At 57.3% G+C, this 5,169-nt stretch overlaps 1 long non-coding RNA gene across 1 annotated transcript; it reads right to left on the minus strand.

Annotated features, from left to right (window-relative positions):
* Window positions 1-2,516: 2,516 nt before the first annotated feature.
* LOC104870201 lies at window positions 2,517-5,162 on the minus strand. Its single transcript, XR_782470.2, has 5 exons — window positions 3,829-5,162; window positions 3,622-3,748; window positions 3,436-3,545; window positions 3,226-3,355; window positions 2,517-3,141 (listed from the first exon to the last, which is right to left on the minus strand). It is a non-coding gene; the product is annotated as an uncharacterized LOC104870201 (long non-coding RNA).
* Between the last annotated feature and the right edge of the window lie 7 nt (window positions 5,163-5,169).

Raw genomic sequence — 5,169 nt, forward strand, 5'->3', positions numbered from 1 at the left:
GTGTGTGTGTGTGTGTGTGTGTGTGGGTTGGGAAGGTGCCCTTGTTTTCTCCCAGCAAGGCTGGGACTCAGGACCTGCCACACACCTGCTTGCAGAGCAGTGATGCCTTGGCTTGTGGCTTCATGCCTTGGTCTGCCTGCACCCCAAGATGTTGCCCCCATGTGTTTCTTTCCTCCTACCTCCAAAGCCCCACAAGACTCAAGAGCCCCCAGAAAACAGTTCTAAGAACCAGTCTCAGAAGCCCACAGCAAAAGCAGAGCTGACATGGGCAGGCCCGGGGTAGACCTGTCCCTGTTCACACCTTGGTATCTCCAGGGGTGGGAGGAGGGCTGACAGATGTAGACATCGGCAGACAAGGCTGGGTGATAATGAGGGCTGCTAAGGGGCCTCTGTCTCTCCCTCCAGCTGGGTAGGGAAAGGAGCAATTCCACAATCACCACCCCTGGTCACTCACATCCCCAGATTTATCTCAGAGCTCCACAGGAGGAATACCTAGCCAGTACTATGTAATTCACAGCCACCCCTAAGGGCTCTAAAGTCCCGGATGCAGCTCAAGACCAGCATACCAGGCTCTGCAGGTAACCAGGAGACAGCCACAGGGAGCTGGCCCACAGCCCTTTCCCAAGCCCCTTCCAGCTCTGGGATTCAGTATCTGTGTCTCCAGATAAGGCTCCTGGGCCCATCTCACTCACTCTTCTCACCCAACAGTCATGCTACCCCACTGTCCTCAACACCCCTGGGCCCATGGCCATTCTGGCCATCACAAAGGGAGGCAGCTTTTATCTGCCAAGCCTGGTTTTGTAAATCTCCAGCTGGGCTAATGTTCACCATAAAAGGCTTTTGTGGGTGCCCCCCTGACATGTAACCCATGGCCACTCTTTCACTGGGGCAAGTTGCTGCCAATGGAGGGTAGAGAAGGCCTCACCCCTGCATGGCTGGCCAGTCTTTGAAATCCCCCGTGCCCAGTGGGGTACTGACTTCCTGTCTTAGCCCCACAAATCTCCTGTTCTGGAACCCCTGTCCCAGCAAATGCAAAAACCACCATGAGTGGGGAAGGGGTAGGAGAAGGGGCAGAGGGGAGACCAAACACACAGGGCATGTGGAGTTGGCATGGGCCAGTAACCTGGGGGGCACAGGAACTGGCTGCCCTATGTAAGTGTTGGGTAAGGCATGTGCCGAGAGCTGCCCCTTATGTCTTTTTTCTGTTTCTTTTTTTTGTTTTTTTGAGACAGGGTCTCGCTATGAACTTCAGACTGACCTTGAAGTCACCATGTAGAACAGACTGACCTCGAACTCATGGTGATCCTCCTTCCTGTTTCCCGAGTGCTGGGATTATAGGCATGCACAGGCACACCTTGCTTCGTGTCTTTTCCAGTGTCCGTGAAGCTGAGGGCCTAGGAGCTGAAACCCTAGGTGGGGGCGTAAAGGAAAAGAGGTGCTACCTTTGAGCCCCCATCTAAGATACCAGCTCCCAGGATTCCAGGACAGCCGTTGTCTCCTGTGAGGATGATAACTGTGCTGCGCTTGTACCCCAGGATCAAGACCCCAGTGAGAGGCTCCACTACCCTGGACCCCTCCCCCTCCCTCATCATCTTCTTGACTTCTTCAGCTCCTTTGCCTCCTTCGGAACACTGCTGCACTCCTGTCTTCTCTACAGCCACCCTCTGACCTGTATGTGTCCCTGTTCCTTTGTGGTGCCCTCCCCCCTGCTCCCACCTACAGCAGATTGAGGGGGAAGGGGCAGCATATGTATCAGCTCAGACTCCAGCCCCCCAGAGTTAAGCAAGGCCTAGGGCAAGAGGGCCATCTCTAGGTTGGGGGCAGGGCAGAGCGCAGTCACTATGGACCCTGCTATGTGGCTATGGCCCACCCTACTCCAGGAGCAGCCGACACCCCCATAAGCCCCACAGTTTCCACCTGTGAACTCCCTGCCTGTAAAATGATTGTGCCCACCTGGACTGGCCTTCAGGTTCTGGGCCCAGCATCTGGGGTTAAGGGGGCAATCAGATACCAGCATGGAGCCCAGAGGCACTTGGTAGGGAACAGACCTCTGTCTCATAGCCTAGGGTGTAATTTCTCATGCCAGCCACCCCCCTGCAGGAGGCCCCTGGTCCCACACAGCCTTTGTTTCCCTCCACCCTTCATGTCTACATCACTCACAGCCCCCCCCATGCCGAAAGCACCCCCCAACTTTGTGACCATTTCTGCTCCATAACCTCATAATCCCTTCCCCCTGTGTAGTCCACCCCATTTATCCCCACCCCGTTTTATGTCCCTCCCCAGCCCATGTCCCTTCTCTGCCCACATGCCCTTTTCACATCTCCCCTCTCCTCCAGCATCCTCTTTTCCATAGTCCACCCTTTATCCCCACCCCGTTTTATGTCCCTCCCCAGCCCATGTCCCTTCTCTGCCCACATGCCCTTTTCACATCTCCCCTCTCCTCCAGCATCCTCTTTTCCCCCTATCCTGTGGTACACCTCTGGTCAGGCAGCACAAATTTCAGTTCTGAGACAAAGTACTGTAACTGTATTTATTGTGGATCCAGAGCTTCTGGTGAGGCCCTGGTGGGGAGGGACACAAGGCAAGATGAGTGTCACGGAATGCTTAAGAGATTGCTCCGCTGGTGTGGAGCTTCCAGACTAGGTGAGGGGAAGGTGAGACCTCACGCACACAGCCCACACCCAGTTGCCCCCAGAGGTGGATGGACAGGCAGGCACTGAGGTGGGGTGGCCAAAGAGGTGCACACACACACACACACACACACACACACACACACACACACGGAGAGACTCAAGGCTATCTCCAGAACTCCAGCCAGTGCAATTGACTTAGTGCAAATTGAATTCAAAAGGGGATAAGTAAGGAAACAGAGTCATGGATGCTTTGAATCTCTCAAGAAATGGAAAGAAGAAAGATGAGAAATGATAAGAAGAGAAAAGGCTGAAACAGAAGAGAGGAGGGAGGCGATGGTGGTGGTGATGGGGCCATCCCAGGGAGGAGGCTCAGCTCCGGGATGGCACGTGGGGCGGTGGTCTCCCGAATGCGGCAGGGGCTGGCCATGAAGGTGGGAGTTGCCGGGGTGGGGGGTGCCGCGGGTCTGCGCTTCCGTGGTGTTCCTGAGGCCTGTTCCTTCAGCTCTACCTGCAGAGAGTTCAGTGACACATGGGCAGGGGCTGGGGAGACAGGGTAAGGTGGGACAAATCCTCCAAAAGTGGCCAGCCTCACCTTCCAGAGCCAATTCCTGAGTCATGTAGAGTAGTGGTTTCTGGATGCAGCATATTCTTGATCCAGAGCTAGATGGACTTGAAGAAGTCCCTGATTCCAAGTCCCAGGCATGAGCTGGGTAGCACCATTTCTGCAGGTGGGAAGAGAGTGAGTCCTGGCTCCGGCCCCCCGCCCTGTTTCCCTACTGATGTGTGGCAACAAGCACCTCACCTTTCATCTTGAGGGTTCTGGGGGTCCAGAGAGCAGCAGTGGCAGCTCTTTTGGAAAAGCAAAGGAACAGACCTCGTGGAAGTGTCTCCGCATTGCCAGCCCAGAATGTTCTGCAGAGGACAGAGCAGGGTGAGTGGGAGGATGGCTAGGTGGTTGAGATGGCTACTGGACAGAACACACACTCACCGGGAAGGTCAGACGGCAGTCCCTCTGGCCTCACCATCACACCGGACCATATCCCTCTCTGCACATCTGCCACACCTGCATCCTGGCCTTCCGGCTGGCGGGCACCTCCGCCCTTCTGGAGACCTGGCTGTAGGGACAACAGAGAGGTACTGGTTAGGTGGGCAAGGGTGGGTGAGGAGGGGGAAGGCTGGCAGGTTGGACACTCACCCTCATCTCCAGTCCGAGTGCAGAGGCACCGATCACTGCTCCGTCATCACGCACAAGGCCCACCATGGCCATAGGCTCTGGAGGCCAGTGCCTCGCTGGCTCGCCATCCGGCTGTTGAGCCTAACCCTGCCTGCAGCACCCAACCTCCCTCCTGAGAGCACCTCACTCACTCCGCCCCACCCTCCTCACCTAGTCTGGCCTTGCCTTGTGCCCTTGGCTCCCCTGTTGCTGTTCTGTCTGTCATGCCAGACCCAGGGGCTGAGCGGTTAAGGCATACAGCGTCACCAAGATCACTGTGGGCCCTCTCCGCGCCAGGCCCTGGGCCGCAGTGCTGCGTAGGAACTGTATCCACAGGCCGGGCCCACCACAGCCTCCTTGCTGCGAAATCTCTCTGGAGCCCACCACCCGCAGCCACTGTTCCTCCCGATGATATCCTGCTGCACTGCCCTTCTTTACCGCTCTCCAGCCCTCGAGGCTCTGGCGCAGGTCTTGAAAGGCCCTGCCAGAGCGGCTCCTATACCTGCTCCTAAGTGAATTGCGGTGGGTGGGATGTGGTGGTGGCTGGGGACCTCTCTGTGTTCTGTGACCCCACTCTGATATCTGACCTGGGCCTAGAATGCTCCCACACGTGTTGGATCCCTGTGGCCTCCACTGTCTCCAAGGTCACCTCCCTAGAGACAGCAGTCTTGGCCCTTGCTGGCATCCCTGCATTCTTTCCACTCTGCCCTCTAGATTTGCTCTTTCCCCCCGGAAAGGCCTATGGCCCCCAGCTTTGCTCCATCTCGGCTCCCCCCGAGAAGATGTCACCTTTGCTAACTGTCCTGCCCTCGCCCTGCTGCTTTGCAGGAGGCCTGCCACTTCTCCTCACTGGCCCTCGCTCCCTAAACCTCCTTCTTCTAGAAGCCTGTGAAGCGAGGTCCAGAGAGGTGAAGTGAACTCACCTGCCCAGCAGACGCAGCCCTCACCTGCCCATTTCTGCCAGCTACTCCTCCACCCAGGCCTGGGGGTCGAACCCTGACCAGCAGCTCCCCCTTGTCCGACCAGCCACCACGTCCTGTAACCAAAATTGACCGGGATGAATGTCTGGCTCCTTCTTCCTCTCCAACCCTAACTCGGGCTGGCAGTCCCACGCCGATGTCACCCTGCCTCCACGATGCCTGGGAGCCTTCTCCACACTCCTCCTGGCTCCCAGACCTGACCGACCTGCCCGAGCTAGCTCTTCCACCTTCACCACCCTCGCCAGACTCCAGACGGCCGAGGTGCTCCTCGGTCCCTACCCCTCTCCTCCAGCACCCCCATCTTCCCCAGTTTCCCCCGTTCCCGTCCCCCCCACCCTCACCA

The sequence above is a fragment of the Fukomys damarensis genome, unplaced genomic scaffold (genome assembly GCF_012274545.1).
Source record: "Fukomys damarensis isolate Sample0158 unplaced genomic scaffold, DMR_v1.0_HiC HiC_scaffold_27, whole genome shotgun sequence".
NCBI classification, from domain to species: Eukaryota; Metazoa; Chordata; class Mammalia; order Rodentia; family Bathyergidae; genus Fukomys; species Fukomys damarensis.